Source organism: Cygnus olor, chromosome 2 (assembly GCF_009769625.2).
Source record: "Cygnus olor isolate bCygOlo1 chromosome 2, bCygOlo1.pri.v2, whole genome shotgun sequence".
Classification (NCBI taxonomy): domain Eukaryota; kingdom Metazoa; phylum Chordata; class Aves; order Anseriformes; family Anatidae; genus Cygnus; species Cygnus olor.
This window is the reverse complement of record NC_049170.1, coordinates 75,529,642-75,550,329: the sequence shown is the minus strand read 5'-3', so window position 1 is coordinate 75,550,329 and position 20,688 is coordinate 75,529,642. Positions and strand designations below refer to the sequence as shown.

Sequence of the window (20,688 nt, the reverse complement as noted above, 5' to 3'; positions counted from 1 at the left end):
GAAAATGTGATAATATTAAATTATAAGACATTAAAAATCAAAGGTATAAAATGCTCTGCTAGCTGCCAATTACATAAAAAATCCATTGTAGACTTTATGAGAAAGTTGAAAAAAACAGAAGGAACATGACAACTTTAATGGGAGATTGCATGATGAAAGAAAAAAAGGAAAAAACACCTTTATTTAGCCTGTTTACCTTGGATCAAATTGTCTTCAAGGCTTTTTTTCCTTTTTTTTTTTTTTTTTTTCTGAAAATGGATCTCAGTTGTAAATTGTAATTTCTTATTTTACAGTTGTAAAATGTAATTTCAGATAGTCTGGTGGCTAAGACAAAATCAAGAAGTGATTATTTGGAAACTACCTATTTAAGAACCTAAATAGGTATAAAAATACATAAGTTTAAGATAGATATTAGTTACTAAATATCCGTGACTATTTAGATTTGCAGCTTTGGGTCTCAGTTTCAAAATTGGGTGGGCACATGTTTTTCTGATGTTGTCATTACTGTACGTTCACAGACAGATGGAATGCTTTAAGAACAAATCCTTGACAAGATGCTAAGAATTACTAGGTGTTAAGCTTTCCATGGAAAGCTATTCAAGCTCTTGGTGCTCTTTTCTTCATATCTATACATGTTTTTACACGCAGACGAGAGGTCAACTATTGCCATTTTTGCTTCCCCTCTTCTTTGGCTGGGCAAAGCTGAGCATTATCTAAAATGTGCTTATTACATGTTCTGTTTAATTAGGCTCTGAGTTGGTTGGCGTACCTTTCTATATTCAGCCTTGTAGTATCTCATTTTCTTTATTCGAGTCAGGACACTGTGCTCTATAAACACAGGTATAGAAAATGGCAAATTCTGATTGCTACATCTTCCAGCATTCTGCAAGCATTGTCCTTCTTACCCTTGTTCTTTAAGACTCTGGGCTGGTTCCTAAGCTTTCTATCTGTCAAAATTGTCAAAGTATTCTACTTTTTGTTTTATTTGTTTGTTATTCCTTGAGAAATCCTCTCTCTTGCATTTCTTTTCTTGCTTAGTCTCAAATACTTTGTCTCATTTCTGCTACACAGCTTCCCAGTTTGTTTACCAAGCCTTCGTTACTGAAAATTTCTTACAGCTATTACAGGTTCTGGAACTTTTTGGTGGTGCTGTTGGAAATTAAGCCATCATCTGAAAGTCTTCCTCTTTGCTAACACTTGATACTGGCAGGTACAGATGCATTTCTGATTTCCAGGCTTTCAGAGAGCTTCAGCTCTAGTCAGGCTTTTAGCTGCCCATGTTCTTCTTCCATGGAAGGTATTCTGCTAATTTGTTTTATTCCTGATATTTTCCCAGTATTTTCTTCAGAAAATACCACTGGAAGCCAAGAAATCTGCCATTACTGTTTTATGTAGTGCCCAGATTTTAACAGCACAAGATCAGCCGTTTCCTTTACCAGGAATTTCAAATAGCTCATGACAAATTCTGCCATGTGCTAGGGAACTGTTGACATTAATATTCCCTTTTGTATCTTTCACATTTTCCTCTTTTTCCTTAAAAGTCCAAAGAACTATTCTTCCTCTGTCCTCACATAGCCACGTAGCTCCTATTCTTCTACCGGGGAAGAAACCAAAGTTTTGTTCAGCGTTCAGTCTTGGTCCTTGGTCCTGCTTTTTTTTTTTTTTCTTTTTCTTCTTTTTTATTTTCTTTTTCTTTTTTTTTTCCTTCTTTTTTATTTTTTTTTTCTTTCCTGGCCAAGCTGGGGGTCTCACTGCTGTTGTGGAAGTTGGAGTAGTTATATATCCTTAGTGCAGATTGTGCTTTTGTTTGCATGTTTTGTACCTAGGAGTCATATTAAGCAAATAACTATTAAATAGTCAGAAAAATCCTGGAGCAGTGTTTGGTGAAAGAGCGTGCTGCTTTTTAAAAGAGGTTAAAAACCTAAGGGATATAGAGACCCTAATTAAAACCCAGGAGAATTTTGGAGTCAGGTAGACACAGAGCAGCAATAAAAGGCTACTGTGAAGTTCGTAGTCTTAAAGTCTAACATTAACCATATCGTGCAGACGTGGAACATAAAATGGGAAATTTCAATGTCTGATTTTAACAGCGCTTCATTCTCAGGAGAGAATTGAAGCAGAACTCTCCAAGGCACCTAAGAAATCTTTTGTGACAGTGACTGTTCATTTTTGTTATTTCTACTAATACATTTCAGCTTAAGCTCTGTAACTCTTCAGAGAACTTCAGTTAACTGCTTAAAAGAGATACTGAATCAATTTGTGAAACAGCTTTTTTAGTAACACAGTGTCAAGAATAAACACATAAATCAATAGCTCTGAAGCAGTATTCAAATACTCCAGGGTCCACCTGGGGAGGGTGGAAATAAAAAAAAGGGAATGAGGCATTATTGATGAAGCAGATGCATATGCAGGATTCTTTTACAAGGCCGTAGCCCAGATTTGGATTTCTGGAGTGCTGCCTTTACCTATGTAACCCCAGGGGAGATTCAGAATGGCGAACATGGTGCCATGTGTAAGCCAGCTAACAAATATTTACCTTGCAACAATGTATGATCAGCTAATTGGATATGAGCACCATCATATTCACTTCGACACAGCCTTTAAGGAAGGATCCCGAAACTAGAATTCTCATTTCAGTGGAAAATGAAAGTAGGGATATCTGAAGCAAGCTGGCATGGCCTAGGTGCTCTCTTGTTTTCTCTGATTACTTAGTGAAATAATAGTGATATTTTAACTGTCCAGTGGTGGTACTTGTACATCATATGTTGTTTCTTACTCTAATGTATCCATCAGGTTATGTTATTGTAACATACAGCACAAGAGATTTTTAATCTGAATGAAAATGGACACTAGTCTTTACATTTATTCTCATGTTATTGAACATCTCTTTTATATGAGCTAAATTACGATACATGGATACTATTTCTCAAATAGAATAAATCTCTTGCCTTTCCAGTTGATTGTAACATGTTAATGATACTGTCATTCATTCAAAGTCTGCTTTTAAAATTGAATAGTGAGAGCCATAGTGAGATGCTAAAATGAATAGCTGAGCCTTTAGTTTACTTAAAGCACATGGCACGAGTGATGGTCAACAACTAGATCATGAGAAACTTTTTCTTCCTGCTTTATGTATCTGATTATTTTTTTCTACAGTTCTTGCAGAATTTTCTCTGCCTTGTACTTATTGCCTTATTGACTTCTGTCATCTCCCTCCTTTATACTCATTCTTTTCAATATAGTTTCGTGCACACATTTTTTATGCTGCTTTTCTTTTTATGCTGTCCTTCTCACCTGCTTCCTTCCATTATATGTATATGTATATATTTAGTTCATGATGAAGTAATGTCATAAAATCACAAGAAAATAAGAAATACTCCTTAAAAGTGCATCTGGTCAGGTAGCATGTCTCTCACAGGCTTTCCAGAAAAGAAAAAAAAAAAAAAAAAAGGAAAAAAAAAGCATCAACAGGCTTCTTCAAACTATTCTGGAAGCTGATATTCTGAATTCACTGATAGCTTGGTCATTTAGACTCACATTAGTGATTGTTTTTTCCCTCTTGCCTCCTTTCTAATCTGTTGAATTGAGATGTTGAGTAGTTATGGGAAAATACTAATAAAGATGATAAATTTGGCTCTAAAGGTTTACTAGAGTGAAACTTCAAACAAAACAAAACAAAAAAAAAAAGAAAAAGAAAAAATTAGGCACCTGTGTGTGAAAGCATTATGTGTAATGATCAATATCTAATTATAACATAATTATGCTATTTAAATGAATGTAGATAGTTTAAACCTAAAAGACGATCATAGAAGTAGTTGTGGAGATGTTTTAACATGCCCCATTGTAGCCATTACTCTAATATTACTTTTCATGTAAATGTGACTGGCTTTGTGCCCCAGCTATTCATGATAGACATATCGTTGTAATATTATAGTAACAAATGTCAAATTGCAACCAGAGGTAGTATTTTAATCTATTTGCTATTGCGTTTTCAAACTATTTCCCCCACTTCTGTGATCATTACATGTTTAACTGAATTTGGTGCACTATCTACACTTTGCGTCCAATTATTTCAAGAGCAGTGAACTCTGGCCTGGTGACAATATGTCCAATTTGTGTTAAAGAGAGAAATATGTAACATAGGCTGCTGTCTCTATTCCATTATTTAGACTGTAAATACTGCATTATTGTTTACTCGTGACTAGTGATGCTGAACAATTTGCTTCATTGTTTGTGCCCCTGATCCAGTTCCTTAGAAGTGTGAATTCCCTCCTCTAGATTGAGCATAATTACAAGAGAGGTTATGGCTCACCATATAGGTAGGTGAAAACCGAAAGGTATTGGTTGTTGATTTTTTTTTGTTTTATTTGTGGGGGTTGGGAGGAACACGGACAAATGGACAGACAACTTGAATAATACCCTATGAACATAAAGGCAGTTATTCTGTAGTTTTACGTACCTGTACATCCTTTGATTCCAGATTAAGAACAAAAATTGATTATCGTTTTGCAGGAGGGATAGAATTGCCTTTGTCTGATCACACAGTCATAATAGGAATAATAATATCACATATATTTAAGTAACATTTATGTGAAAAAGCACAAAACACTGACTTCCTAACTGCGGGGTTCATTACAGTGGAGCTGACCTTTTTGCCCTTCTGGGATGGAGCTGTTTAAGCCCAACTGGTGCAGTAATCTTTTCAAGTGCTCTTTCGCCCTGCTGCCTGATTTACTGCTTGCAGGAGCAAGAAGCCCAAGAGAGAATCCATTTAAAATACACTGCAAAAATAAATAAAACAAATGGAGGAATGAACTCAAGCTTGTTTACTGCCAAGCCCCCTCTGCTTGTGTACATCAGTGAGTAATAGACAAAAATGTTAATATTACTGCTATATTTTTATGATTAAAGGTCTTGTGTTACAGGTAGATGACACTAAAAGCTCCACAGTGAAAAAGGGTTTATATAAGCAAAACATAATTTTCAAAGTATTGGAAAGCCCTTGGCCCTATTTTCATAATACTTTGATAAAACTTGCTCTTTGGTTAGCGTGTTGTTTTCCAAAGGCAAACATTCAGCTTCAGCAGTAGCCAAGAAGAAGAATCACAGTTGGCATGGATAGCTTAGCAGAGGCCAGAGATGGTGCTGTGCGCTGCCAGAGGCAAAAAAAAAAAAAAAAAAAAAAAAAAAAGCGCCCCTCTCCCCCCTTTCCTGCTAATTTCAAATATTGTTTGTTAAAATAGTTAAGCATTCCTGGTATGCTGTAAAACTGTTGAATTCAACAGTATATTTAACTCCTGCCTCTTGAAGAGATTAATTTCTTCATCCTAATTTGTCTATCTTTACAGAAATTAAATTAGAATGGAATTCTTAATGAATTGCTGCTACTGTTCTTTTTTCCATAAGACTCTGTGAAATAGGGTTTGTGTAAAACTCTGTTAACTCTGATGAAGCTGGAACAAAACACAGAAATACTGCTGCTTGGCAGTAGTGTCACAACAAACAGAATTTATCAGAGTATCAATCACACATTCAGCATTGGAAGTATTTACTGCACGTGCACTAATATTCCAGGTTTTAAGTAGAGGCAGTGGTGCTAGAATATGGATCTGAACAACAAGTGCAGGAGATTACTCTTGCACGTTGTTTGGTTCATGATACTTCTGTTGTTGAGACAGAGAGATCATTGAGCAACAGCAAATGTTGTAGGAGTATTCTGAATACTGTTTGAGGGGTGTCATCATCTGTCTGCATGGAGAGAGAAAAGCAAGTTACACCAGGGGGATGGAGTCTGCATGCAGTGAACTTTCCTACTCACTGATAAAGTGGCCTGCAATTCTGCTGCTGATTTCTGCTGTTAGAGGTCTGGAAATAATATGGCAGCATTATGTGACACAGCAATAGCATTTTTATTTGTAGATACTATGTTTGTTAACAGGCTGATAGCTCTGGACAAGAATGCTATTTGAGCGCTTGAGGAGTCTGAGAAAACATACTGGATTTCATAGAGTTTGCTATTAGAGTGTTCGTAAACTTCCAGAGTGTTTACATTCATATGAAAAACAGACTAATTTGAAAACTCATAATACTTTCTTGTATATTTTATGGATTTTTTTTTTACCATCAAAATTCTGATTTTGTAATCAGTGTATCAGTTAACCTACTTTATTGACACAGCCATAAAATTATTGTAGTATTTTTTCAAAGGGTGTGGAGAAAGCATAATTACACTCATGCAGTGTTCAGTTTAAGCTAAAAAGTGCAGGCAAATTCATTCCACAGACAGGTAGCCTGGGAGTCCCCACAACATGCCCTGCAAAAAAAAGTGGAGGGCAAGGTTGCTTGAGATGATTTTGAACAGAGCCATTCTTGCACTGTGTTTCTCAGTACTTGATACAGCACTTAAAACTTAAGCCAAATGCTATGCAAAATCATGTTAATTCTAATAAAAGAGGCTAATGAGGCCTCTCAAAATCCAGAGCACTGTGCAAAGACAACAAAGTTAGGAAAAGAAGTGTCAATCAACACACAGACCAGGTTTTTCCGTTGTCCATGGTAGGCTAACCCTCATGAGATCAAATAAAGGACAGTTAAATTCTTTAAATATTATACATTAAATTAGAATGTAGGGTTAGAAAAGGTCGATACCAGCCAAGTAACCTCTTGGACTCAATGATTGGAATAGAAGAGATCTATTGGACTGAAACCCATTACAGGTCAGTCCTGCATTTGGCCTGCAGCTTGAAAGAATGTAGCCTTAGAAAAAGGATTAATCTGAGAGCAGTTGTTGGATAAGGCATAGAAGGAAAGCAAAAGGTAAAGGTTTAGGTATAGGTGACTCATCCGACATCTTTCACAGTGTACAGTCCATCAGCAGTATAGATTTTATTTTACCCAACCCTCCATTTGAGTGTGACACCATTCTCACTCTGTGTATAACTTATTTGGCCAATTAAGCATGCTGATTTGGTGAGTTACTGCCTTAATAAAATTGATTAAAAAGACTTAATGAAATACACACCTGGAAATATTTAATCTATCTGACATAGTTTATAAGTAATTAGGGCTAAATCAACACAGTTAGCTAAAAATACCCAGTAATAAAAAGCAGGCATGGGGATTTATCTTCCAATATGCAGCAGTGAAGCAGGCAAAGTAACCACCAAAACAATGTTGTTGATTTTGTGAAAATGCGCAGCAGAGAAGATGATGAAAAATTGCAGGTACATAAAGCTGTTGCTATGGTGTTCAATTCTTGCACCACTGTGTCTGGATTTAGTGCCTTAGACTGAATTACAAAATCATATATTCCAAATACTGCTTATCATTTCAACAGAGCCTAGTAATAAATGATAGGAAATGCATTACCCATCAGAAATGCGTAAGAGTATATGAGCGAAGATTGAATTCCGGTTTCCTAAAATGCGCACTATTTTTTAACCTGTCATTTGTCTCCCTAACATATACATCCAGTTCATAATTCTGAGGCATTAGGTGGTATCTGAAGACAAAATTTGGTAACTCAGAGCATTTAGGGGATAGTGAGAACATGAAGAAGGAAGGATATATAATACATCTGTAGATCTAATCAAAGTCCATGCTTTAAAGATGAGAAAATAATGGAAACAATCAAAAATTGAAAGTTCAAATATCTGTACAACATTTCAGGCTGAGTATGGCACAGCCCTATATGCAATGTGATGCCCCAGAAGACATTGCTACACTATCTTTTTTTTTTTTTTTTTTTCCCCTCAGTATTGACGTAGATGTTTTACACTTGTTTTTCTCTCAATTTCCTTTTTTCTGGAATCTTATATGTTCTGGTCTCTTGATCTTCCTCCTTACACCTTTCACCTTGTACTTCAGACATGTCCTTTCCCTTCTTCCCTGTTTTTTGTTTTGTTTTGTTTTGTTTTTTTCCATATGTCTTCTCTGGCCTTTTTCTCATGATAGAGTCTTGAACCCTTCATCATTTTAAGACAACAACAACAAAAAATCCAGTGCAAGTTTCATTACCTTGTGCTTTAACATCATCATCCTGCACTCTAGCCTTCACAAATGCCATCTTGCCCTATTAGTATAACTTGAAAGCATCATTGTGGAGCTGATGTTTATATGCTGTCATCTAGGCTAGCTCACTTTTTCTCTTGATCCCCTCCACAGTGACATCCTGATCTCTGTTGCATCAAGCCTACACGACGTAGCTTTACACCAGCTCTCCAAGTTTCATGCAGCAGTTTCAGCAGACTCCTCGTACTAGACACCTTCCAAGGGGACTTCAGATGTGAAAACACAGAGAAGGTAAGCAGGCAGAAGTCCTTTCTTCTGTTCGTGCACATGTGATTCTTCCATTAAAACTCAGACATATGTAGTAAGTTAGTAGCATGTAAAATACAGCTTCAGACCCCACTCCTGTTTTGGTCAGTGTGGAAAAGTTACATTAATCTTTGAGTAAAACGGGAATAATTTTATTTCTTCTGTCATTTATTTTTTATGGACTTTCTTCCTCTCTTGTACAGTGGTTATGATCAGGACATCAGACAAAAACAAGTTTCATGCTAGGCACTGGAAATACAGATTTTACCTAATGCATTTTGAAAATACCAAAATTTAAGAATTTAATCACAGATAACAAAAAGCTACTGAGATTTGAAATGACAGTATCTAATTTGAAGATAAACTGATTTATCAGTGTGGGTTAAATTGAGATTTGGTAAATTTGTGCTCACAACTAGAGACTTTAAAGCAAAATAATGTAATATGATGTAATAACTCAATCAAGTTTAATACTGTGACAGATTTATGGAAAGCTTTTATGAAGGTTTTGTATTCTATGCTATTTGTGTTTAACTGTACAATAATAATAGTAATAATAATAATGTTAAATTAATTGTGCTCTGACTATCTGTACAGACCAAAGAAACTCTTCATACTTTATTCAGAAATATAAGGGTTGAGAGAAAAACAGCTCAGCCAGGACATAACAGTGCATTTGCCTCAGAGGCAAACTCACTTATCTGTTTCATCATAAAGTACCAAACTGCTAGTGTTATAAAGAAACAACAGGGAAGTAAAAATAAGAAAACAAAGAGAATAAGAAATTTGAAAAATGAAGGGAAAACGTGATACATTACAGTGAACAGGAGATGAGAAAATATTCTTATGTATCAGCACATAGCCTTTTACTAAAGAAAATTAGGATGGCCATAGAATTTGGTCTAATTATACAGAAAATATATAGGTTAAGTGATTACTGTTTACATGGCAATTTTGAGAATATAATAAAAAACATTCTAATGCAATTGCATTAAACAGAATATTGACAGGATGTTTTCAGAAGCATCTAGAGATTTGTTCAATTTGCAGAGTATATTGAGGTTTCAGTTTGCTAAGAGCAACACTCAGGCTTCCCAACTTTTCATGGCATTTTTTTCACCTAGTGCAGTAATGTGTAATATCTCAGCAAAACAGAGTTAATTTTTGCCACTTATGTTTGTAATTCAGCAGCCTGTGAGTGCTGGCAGTGCTTCATTTTACACACTGAGAAAGTAGGAGGACTCCCTGGAGAGCACCTCTTACATTCAAGATGCTGACATGTTGCACTTTCTCATCTAGCTTCAGATTTCAAGTGAGGAACAGTTAGCACAAGGTTGTTCCATGTGATGGTAGCAATATGAGGTGTTCGGCACTGATTCCAAAGTGTGGATCTGAGGAAGAAGGTCTTCATGGAGTTGCACTTGAAGCTTCAGAGAAATGCTCATGCCAGGCCCCATCAGGAAGGGGACTGTGCCAGTTCAGAAATGAGTTGTGATTGTGATCTGAGAGGCTGCCACTTCACAATGCTGCAAGTACCTGCCTAACAAATTAAACTTTCACAAGTCAGTGAAAAGTGGCGCAGGAGTCAACTTTGTGGTACTCATTGATGGTACTCATTTATGTAAATACTGCTGTGCTGTACGAGGTCAGAAATTACTTGGAAGCGATACAGCGACTTTATTGGTCACTCATGAACTCAAAAGCTCAACTGAAGGAGGCAGTCAACTTAAATTCTTCTGTTGAGCTTTCTTCAAGGCAAGTGTTTGTGTAACAGCAGTGCATGTTTGCCATATGCGTTGTGCCGTGCAGCTGAAGTGATCTGAGGTTTAGTGACTGTCCAAGATGTGAATTTCTTCTTCTCATTTTAGGACCTAATCTTCACTGTTCTGACCTATAGAAACATAACATGAAACTAAAACACCTTACAGAAAAAATTTTATTTGCAAGGCTAGCACTGACAGAATTGACAGGTGGAGGTGCGCTACAGTAGCAGCTACCTACACAACTACTTAGATGTCAGTGACTAATGCCATCCATGTTGCCATTGCAGGTTTTTCCCACCAAATGCCTGCAGGTGAGAGTTTTCCTCAAGAGAAACCAAAGAAATTCAACTGCCTTTTGCTGCTTTCAGAGCCCTGAGTGGGTTCTCCCCCTCCTAGCTCTCCTGGGATTGGGCTGCCTGGGCTCAGGGCCTTAGTGCAGTTCTCTGGCCTTGAGGCACCTCAGTGGGGGCCTCCCCTCCAATGCTTGGGAGCCACCTTGAAGCCCCAGCCCTGTCCCAGTCATGGGCCTCATTTCCCCAATCCACCACCCCAACCATACATCCTGCTGTGCTAAAAAAAAAAAAAAAAAATTGCATTGCTACACTAAGAAAATTTATAGTGGTATATTGTTACAAAATAAAATGCTGTGCTGAGTTTTTCAACCCTGAAACTAGGTGGGAAGAGATTGCCTACTGAAGACATATTAAACATAGATGTAATCTGTAGCTCAGGAAATTTGTTGATTTTTTGAAAGCTGGGAAAGTATATTGAGAAAAAATCATTACTGTGTTTGTCCTGTTATTATACCTTTTTCTAAGCATCCAGTTTTTAAATCACTACATATGTTATGGGGTGGATCTTACAGTTTAACCCAGTGTTGGTATTTCTGCATTTACAGTAGTAAAGGTGGGAGTCCTGGTACACTGCTGATACTGTGAAAGTGGGCAGATCCTCTATGAAGATGAATTCCTAAATTACTAAAATTTCTGCAGATACTATGTGTTTTTTTGGCCTACTCTGTTGATATTCTAAGCTTGGTCATTCTGTCCTTCTCCTTTATTTTTCCAGTGTCTGGTCTAGCAGACCATGTCTCAGACTTTCCTTGTTTTCATGATGACTTTTCATACTCTCCTTATGAATGGCCATCATGTGGCAGTGCAATAGAAATACAGGATACTGAAAAACAAACACAGAGATGTCTTGTCTAAAATAGTAAGCAGTGAAGCCTGCTGACATAAAAAAACTTTTATTGGGTCAGTATTTCTTTATTTCACATTTAAGATACTGACTCAGTAAGGTAAGAATTTCAGATGCAAAAGTAAACCAGAACTCCTGAAGAAATCATCATTAAAAGAAGGTGAGAAAAACCAAAAAAATGACTTGGTAGCAAATTTCTTATAAAATGAATATATACAGATCTTTCCTAGAATGAAATGGTTTATCAGATAACTCTGTGCAGAAAAAACAGCCACCCTCTAAGGCAAATTTGCATCCTTTTGTGTAAGAGAAACTTTTGTAATCCACTGACTGATTGATATTCTATTCCCTTGTATTCAAGGAATTGAAAGGTTTTGCATGCTAAAGGGAATGTTATTGAAACTTTTTTCTGCCTAAGGATTTCTGTGTTACATGGTAAAGTTATTATCATTTCAAAAGTAGCAAAGGTGGGAAAGATACCTCAAGAAACTAACAAAATCTGATGTTTCCAAAACCAATGCTTTTGTTGACATCCGACGTGGGATTCACTCATAATTCTGATGCAATTTTACTCATAATAACAGTGAGGCAGCATTCATTATGGTGGATCTTCCTTCTGCTCCAGTGCCAGTGTTTGTATTTTTTGCCAAGTTGGCTATGTCTAAAAGAGCATGTAGATTTGGAAGAGAGTTTCATATTGTCATGCTACCTTACCTTAGTTCTAGCACTGTTTTCTGTTCTGCAGTTCAGTCTTGTTTTTCCACACCTTTCTCTAAGGAGTCTTTGTGAGTCTTAGGTCTCTTCTCCTCCATTTCTAAATCTAAAGAAAACAACCACTTCTACTCAGTTAACATTGTATTATACCCTCTCAGTGGGACATCTGTGTTAGCCAGATGTTGGTCTACCACCAGAGTTTAGATTCTTCTCCCGAAACAATGTTCTCCGTCATACATGGAAGCATAAGCACAATTTGAGGTGATTCTCTATTTTGTTAATCCATTTTGACATGACATATTCTAGAGCTCTTTGGCTTAGGCATGTTTGGTGTCACAGAAGTAGGTTGTTGAAGGCTTTTGCTGATGGAAAAAAATTGCATACTGCACAACACCTTCCACTATGTGTGAGATAGGTGAGAAATGAGTATGTAGAAAAGCTGGATAGTAAGAAAATAATCAAAATTTGAGATCTACTAAAATAAGCTTTTAAAACATCTTCATGGCAAAGAGATCTGCCCTAAAATAAAAACAGAGAAGAAAGAAAGAAAGAGAAAGAAAGAGAAAGAAAGAGAAAGAAAGAAAGAGAGAAAGAAAGAAAGAGAGAGAGAGAAAGAAAACTGAATTCTCTTACCGTGAATAAATACATGGTGTTTCAAAGCATGGAAACATAACAATAAGGCTTCTTTTTAAAAAAATATGTGAACCTGGGCTAAAAGCCACATTAAAACTGATCATAAATTTGTAGAGGGAGCATAGTCTAAGCACCACATGGCTCCACATTCTACATCTTATTTTCAGGACCAGTATCAGCATATTCTAATGTGTCTGTATTAAATTACAGTGAATGAGATTTAGACTTCTTCCTCATCAAACACCCGTAGAGGACTGTCAAGGATTCAATAAGCAATCTACTTGGTTAGCACTCTGGCTACATCTGCATGTGATACAATTTATTTGAACTTGTTAGTCCCTAGTGTCAGTAACTGTGCATGTCAAGCATTGCATGGACAGGTAAAGGTAATAAATCAGTGTGAGCCCTTTTGGTAGATTCTTTTTTTGAGAGGTAAGTTAGGCATGTCACTTTTTTTCATGGCTTTGATTCGTGGTGTTGAAATGCATTGATCAATTAGGAAACTAGGAGAATGGTAAGGAATAATGAATTTTCTGGAAGACTTCTTGTATTTCTAAGACCTTCCTGGGTGCTGGACAAAACTTGCAGCCCATATTTAACCCAGTGCCTGAAACCTGTATTGTGTTTTAGAGAGAATTAACCATGGTAAAACTCTCTAAATCTTGACTGAAGCATGTTTAGTACTAATTAGATCTTCAGAGGTGGAATGTAAGCAGAGATCTAAACGGTGTGCAGAGATATCATTGATCATTCTGCAGAGACTACATTCAGTTTCACCAGAACAGAGAGCTATTCATATGCCAGCAGGCTTGCGTGCGTATATATGTGAACATCTCAGAAAGTAAGGAACTACAAGGTCACCTATGTTTAGTTACTGTCTGCTCCCTTGCTCTAAGTAATGGAAATTTTTTTGTTATGCATTGCTAGCTTGTTTTCCTATTTACCTATGCTATTGTGTGTGTTTGTTTACTTTTTTGTTTTTCAGTTTCCCCTGCAGGCATTTTCCTTTGCCTCTAGGTGTTTCCTGGATAAGACTATTCTATCACACTGGTGGCACATCTGATCTCTAGAGTGGACTATTCAACCACATCTTCTACATCCACAAGTATTTGTATTTAGAAGTGTCAGTCATTTTCTACATTTTGATGAGTGGACTCAGAAGCTGAGGACACTTTGCTTCTCCCTCACTTTTCTTGCTTATATTAAAAAAAAGGAATGTAGCCATACGAACCATTTCCACTTTAATTAGGTAGTCCGCATGGATCTTCTCATTAAACACGTGATACTTGCAGTGTTCAGTGAGAATCTGCTGCAACAAAAAGTTGTGAACACACTTTTCTTTCTTCTTAGATCATTTTATGCATGTTTATTCGTCAGGGTGCTGGTAGCCCTCTGTGACCACTGCCCCAAACAGGGAGCAGGAGATCTGACCATTATGGCCAGGTCCAACTAAGAGTCCAGATCATAAGGTAGTATCACAGTGATGAGGTGGGTTTGAGTGAAAGTGGAAAATCACTCTGTAAATCTTAGGATTAGATCCAGTGACCATCAAGCAGTCCATGGGGCTGGGGCTGGGCTGAGGCTGGGCCAGCACGTCAGCCCACAAGTGAGGTTCAGGATCAGGCTTAGTGCAGGCAACCCAGGTCAGACACAGCCCAGAAATATATTTTGGTGATAAAAGCTGTCCTGCTTGTTTTTAATTTAGAACTACTCAGTAAACTAATTTTAATTTTTATGCTTTATTCTGTTCTCTTTCCTATCATGAGAACATGATTAAAATGAGAAGTATACAGTTTCTCTCCCATATTTATGTTTTCTTTAGAAAAGACCTGAAAATAAGGAAAACAAACAAACAAAACCGCCCTTTTTTATCATAATCATGAAGATTTTCATTAAAACTTGTAAATGCCATTATTTGAAGTTTTCATTTTCTGAGAACATATTTTTCTCATGGAAAAGACAAAATTACACCTCTTCTTCCAAACCAAATGAAAAATATAACAAAACAATCTCTGTCTTTGTTCACTTTATTCATGGAAGCCATTCCTTAATTCTCAGTTTTGCCTACTGTGGTGAGTTGTTTGCACCAAACATGCAATCTGAATTGCACCAATCATAAATCTGAAATGCAATCTGTTGCAGGGTCCTGTGAAGAAGGTCTAGGAATCCTTTTTAGTACAAATGTTTCTTAATCAGGCAATTTTCAGGTATAATCTAAATGATCCTATGCTTGTCCACTCACATAATGCATCCTCCATAAGCACAGTTGTACTAAGTATAAAGGCTCATCTAGTCCATTAATATGTTGTCAGTGTTCCTTATTAGCAGACACTTTGTGAAAAGTACTCTGTGGTATCCTGTCCTAGCCTCCAGCACTCTGAAGCTCAAGGACAAGTAAAACCAGAGGCAATATTTGTATTTAATGATATTTGCTAGATTATTTCTGTGAGTGCTCCTGATCATTCATTTTGAAAACTAGTTCCCTGTTCCTGAATCTTTGTTGTCCTCTTTTTAAGCCTTTAACAAATAATGATAAGAAACCTTAACCCGTCAGAGGTGTATAATTTCCAGTTTAGCAACATTTAACTGTTGTCATTTTTAAAAATTTAACTACTATATTCTTTTTACCACTTTCCCTTGTTTTTTTTCCTGCATAAATTTATAAGCAGCAGAAAGGCCATTATGCTTGCTGAATGCTAGCAAAAATCATTTATATATATTAAACTTAATTAACAGTAATAAAACAGCATTTGAGTAACAATCACGGTGAAACTATGCCTGCTAAATTAAGAACATAGGATTGCATGTTGAGGGAAAATAGTCCAATAGTGAATAACTTGAAACTTACTCTAAAATTTCTAAGTGCATATATTTGAGTTTGTAACTACGGGTGCTAGAATTGCATCTGCCCTGGAAAACAAAAGCTAAATTAATGTATTGTAATATACAATATATGCATTCATTATGGATTTAGTGAATCCATCATCCTCTTTCCATCTATTTCTATCCTTTATCTAGGTCTCAAAAGCTCTTAAATGCATGGGTTATGCTTTTACCTGAAGGTACAGCTCAAAAGTCAGCTTTCACAAAAGGCCGAATTGGTAACATTTATTTTTCAGCAAGGGATTATCAAATATATTTATGTATTAGCTGAAGCTAACAGGGTTATCCAAGAGACACAGCAGTTTGTGCAGCAGATCACACCTGCTGTAGCTGACCTTAATTTGAGCAAGAGTGTTGGCCTAGACGCTCTCCAGATGCTCCTATCAACCTCAACTATGTTATGATTCTATGACCATAATACCATGATATGACATTATGATTTCTATGGTTTAGAACCGATGTAGTGATTTTCCATCTGCAGTGAACTTTCTGGGCTACTTACTCTCTGAATCTATGCTGGCAATTACATAAAAAGTCTGAGCCTGTGAAAATCCACATTCTTCTGCTCCATTTCTGTTTTGCATCAGCAAAAGTTGGCAGAAGCTGCCCAAGAAACCTTCCTCCACCTCCAGCTGACCAGAAGCCAGCATTAGCTTTTTGGCATGGTATCATCAGAATATGTGATTTATGTCCATAATTGTATTTTTTACATTAGCTTATCAGAAAGTTAGAAACATGGAAGTCAGCCAGGACCATTCCATCATGCTTTATGGTTTTGCAAACTGAATTTCTGAATGACAGTCCTGTTAAAAATTCTTATTGTCCAGTGCCGACTTGTTTTCACATTCAGAGTTATCTGGATTAATAATGAGTAACTGCACTTGGAATTTATTTCCTTTAGTGTTCTTTTGTTATAGCTATAGACAACTGGATTATCCTGGATGAGAGAGGGAGAGAAAGCATATGAATGCAGTCAGTATGAGGTCTTTGCAATACTGAGATGTCAGTGAAAGTCTGTGGAGTATCTGTGTAGGTATTTGTGTATATATATGAATATAACATCTTCAGCTGGCTAGCATCTTAGCTATTGGTATTTCTTTAATCTGCTTGGGTACTTCTTATATCGAAAGAAATTTCTGCACAGCACTGATACAGTGATTCTTTCTAAAGGAAAATGGTTTTCATGTAGAAAGCAGTCTTGGAAGCGTATAGCAACTTTCTGCTTTTGAGCTACAACTTTGAAGATACTGTATCTCTTCCAGTAATAAACATATATATATATAATATATATAATAAAATTATCCTAGGAAATCTAGCTAAAATGTCAGTGTGGGGACCACTAATTTACCAAGAACAAGGATTTGTTAACATTATCCATTTCCTCATCAACTTCTTCACATGGTAGTTGTTGTTGTAGTATATGAGTATTTTTAGTCTTTCCGTACCACAGATTTGATATGTCATGCTTAACATATCATCCAACACTTGAAGTTCTTTGATTTTTGTGAAGTTCATCTTAAGATAAATAATGGTTATACGTCTAGGACCAGGTATAACTGTCAACTCGTAAATATTTCCTTGAACATTTCTGCTTATTTCCTGCACATTTTTAATTGAAAATATGACACAAATGATATGGGTTTATGGTCCTGCATGGCTGTATATTCTAGCAGGAGAAGCCAGCTGGGAAACAAACTGGACAGATTTAAAGGATTCAATGATCACTGTTGTGTATACATTAACATGATTTTTATTCTGTTACAGTTATTACCCTTTTCTGACAATGACATTGTCTTCTTCTAAATGAGTGAAAAATATATGCCAAAAAGGGAGACAAATGCAGAGTGCTTCTCTTGCTAAAGTTAAAGAGCACTTTCCATAATTGAGAACAGGAAAAGATTAAGATTAATTTCAAACAATTTTATGCGTTGGCACTGATTATGTTGCACTGTGAGTGATTTTGTAAGGGTAGGTTATAAGATCACCATGACAACTAACTTTTCCGTGTCAATCTGAAGCTGTTTGAGTGTATCTTTTTTCTTTTTTCTAGCACGCCAAACAATGACAGTTAAAATACTGCAGTATGGAAACAAAAGAATATATTTGACAAAGGCAGAGTATAAAATGTCACTTTGTAGATTATAGTGATCAGCATCTGAATCCACATCTGTCCTAGAAAGCAGGCTGGGCTGATATTTAGTCAACTGTGCTCCATTTTCCTACTACTTGCACTCCTAAGTATCATTTTATATTGTAAAATGAAATACAAATATGTCAAAAGAGGAAACTTTAATTTGAAAATAATAATTTGAGGCACAGCAATGTCAGGTTTATAGTTTTAAGTCCGTAAACACAGTCTCCTGATCCTCAAACACATATTTCTGTGTATTTCAACTTTTGCCTAAAACACAATCTTTTGTTAGCACAAAAGAGAAAAAAAGAAAAAAAAAAAGAAAGAAAGAAAAAGATAGTCAATTATAAAGATACAGCAATAAAAAGACACTTGGAAACTCTGTAACTCCAACTGCTGAGTTATGCTATTTTATTTTTCATTCCATTAATGCAATTGAAGTCAGCCTTTATAGATAAATTCTGTACTAAGGTATATGCTATATTTAGGTCAATGGAGATATTGTGCATAAACCTAATGATAAATCCTTTCCCCCTACAGTTTCTTGGGCTCTTCTATGAAAGTACTAAAACAGCTGTACATACTCCAGGGGAAAAACAGTTTTACTGTGCTTAACCTAATATAAATTATTTTTTAAAAAATGCTGGATTAAAACATTATAAATGAAGAAGAACCAGAATCCTGAAACCCTTTATGTAATGGTTCAGGTTATATAAGGGTCAGAGTTCCCAAACTTATTTTTTTCTGTCTTCTATTTCCCTTTTCTTGGTAATGGTGGACTCTTTAGCTTTCTTAACCTTGTTGCAGGCTGAGTACTCCTTCAAGTATTGCTTGGAATAGAAAGTACTGAATTTTTATAACAGTTATGGCAGGATATGTGGGATAACAGCTCCTTGTATGATGCAACATGATCCAGTTTGACCTACCAAAGCTGTCATGTTAGTGTAAATTGAAAGAAATAGCACACTGAGGCTAAAGGCAGCTACAAAAGCATAATTGACCATGAAATGTGTGCACTTCATATCTCCAGTGGATTGAGGAGGAAAAAGAATCCCTTGAATCTGCCAGAACACTTCTATTATTAGATTGATGGGATAAAAAAGGCTTAGTGGAGAAAGGGGACCTATTCCAATATTTAGCTCCAGTTGAAAGCAATTGTTTTCAAATGAATGAGCTGATTATGTTAGGGGCCTCTACCACTTTTATTCTCTGCAGTCAAGAATTAACTTCCATGGCCATCGCTTCACTTTCAAAACAGAACATCCTTGGTATCAAGGTCCTTGGAAGTATTACAGAAATTGTACTTTTAGGGAGAGAGATTGTTCTTGAAAAAATTCTCTATTGTAGTAGTTGCGAAAGATTATACTTAACTTCTTGCAGCTTGCAAGTTTTCTTCTTCCCTACAGTAATTATCTTGAATATTTTTTCCTACTTAACTATTTATATGCCAGCATCCTGAAAACCCTAAAAAGGAAAACTAGTGTTTTAATTTGTGGGAAAAATAATTACCATCTAGCAGCAATACCCATCTGTATTTTTGTTTAAGAGTGATGGTGTTAAGCAAAATTGATTGAAGAAAATGTTCCAGGGCTGTGATACAAATTCGTATAGGCCACAGCTGTATCTCTCTCAGTACCTCTATGCAGAATTGTCATCATTATGAAGCTATATTGCTTTTTATATAAAAAAATGCTTTTTTTATGTTGCCTTTTAGAGAAGCTTTATCTTCTTTACTTCTTTTTGCCTCAGAGTAACTGAACTCATCTTTATGTTGTGTATCTATAGCATTCTTCAAAGCTTCTGATAACATAGATTCTATACCTGTGTTCCAGTATACACCAATGCTTACTTATCATTAGAAAAAACTTTACAAATAATCATGTTGAAGGAGTAGGAAGGATTTACAATGCCACTGGAGATGGGACAAGAACAATTTATTTCCTTACTTTGAAGTATCTGATGCTTATAAATTATCATCATGCCTTCTAGAGAAGTGACTCCACTTCTTTCAGTCTTTCCTCACACGCAAAAGTCCCTGCATCTGTGATCACTAAATGCTATATCCTACCATTTCACTGTAGACAATTTCTGAAAAGGTGTCCACAGAAAGGTCTAACTCTTTTGTCTGGTATTTCAGATATCTCTGCTTTCTCTTTTCCATCCTTTTTAATACTTACTGTATGTGGGTAATCAGCCAACTTCCAGTTTTCTCCAGAAGTTCTCTTTGTTGCTCCTGGGTCCTACAGGTAAACAGAGCACTTCAGTCCCTGGGAGAAAGCATCACATTTATTCAAAGAATGCGTTCATGGCTGCAGCTTAAAAACATTGTTAGGCATAGCAAAATGCCAGGACAAGTTATTAAGAGAAATAATCCGTTTGATCTTTGCTTGTGTGATTCGAGTTTCCCAGGTGACACCCCATAAAAGTAGAGAAACCAAAGAAGCACAAGGGCAATTTTTTAACTTGTAAAGAAGTCATCTTTATTCATTCTGTGAACACTTGCTTCCTCAGAAGATATGTCTAAACAAGCGTGTAAAGAAAACACTTGCCAGCACCTAAGGAGTTTCTAGGGAGTTAGTGGTTAAAAGGTCCCTCGTCTATCCCCAGATGTGGCTGGAACTGCTGTTCTTCATGTTACAATTGCTGCAGAATCTGGTAAGGAAGTCCCACTTCCTGTTGTAGCCTTCAGGACTGCGTTCAGCTCTGAAAAGTCTGCTCTACACCTTCAATAAGAGAAAAGGTCAAAAGGACATATGATGTGGTTGAAGACATGGATCATGACTGATCCTTGCAGCTACAGCTACAGCTGCTCTGAGATGTTACCTTAGAGAGCATAGGGACACAGGCGTGGAAGTAGGAACATTTGGAGAAAACTCAGAAGAGAATAGAAAGCTGAGCACTAGCAAGGGATCTAGGAATAAAACCCTCCCTGAATTTATACTGGAAGGTATCATATGTTAATGGAGTCTTACTCACCTGGCATACTCAAATCTCACTGAAACGTGTCATAGCCCACTAAAACTATGTTAATCTCAACTGGCTTTCCCTGCC

General features: G+C 36.4%; 1 long non-coding RNA gene across 1 annotated transcript; it reads left to right on the top strand.

Annotated features, from left to right (window-relative positions):
- Positions 1-7,144: 7,144 nt before the first annotated feature.
- On the top strand, positions 7,145-10,644 carry LOC121065366. The gene is made up of 3 exons (XR_005817014.1): positions 7,145-7,223; positions 8,164-8,301; positions 9,616-10,644. It is a non-coding gene; the product is annotated as an uncharacterized LOC121065366 (long non-coding RNA).
- Positions 10,645-20,688: the final 10,044 nt, after the last annotated feature.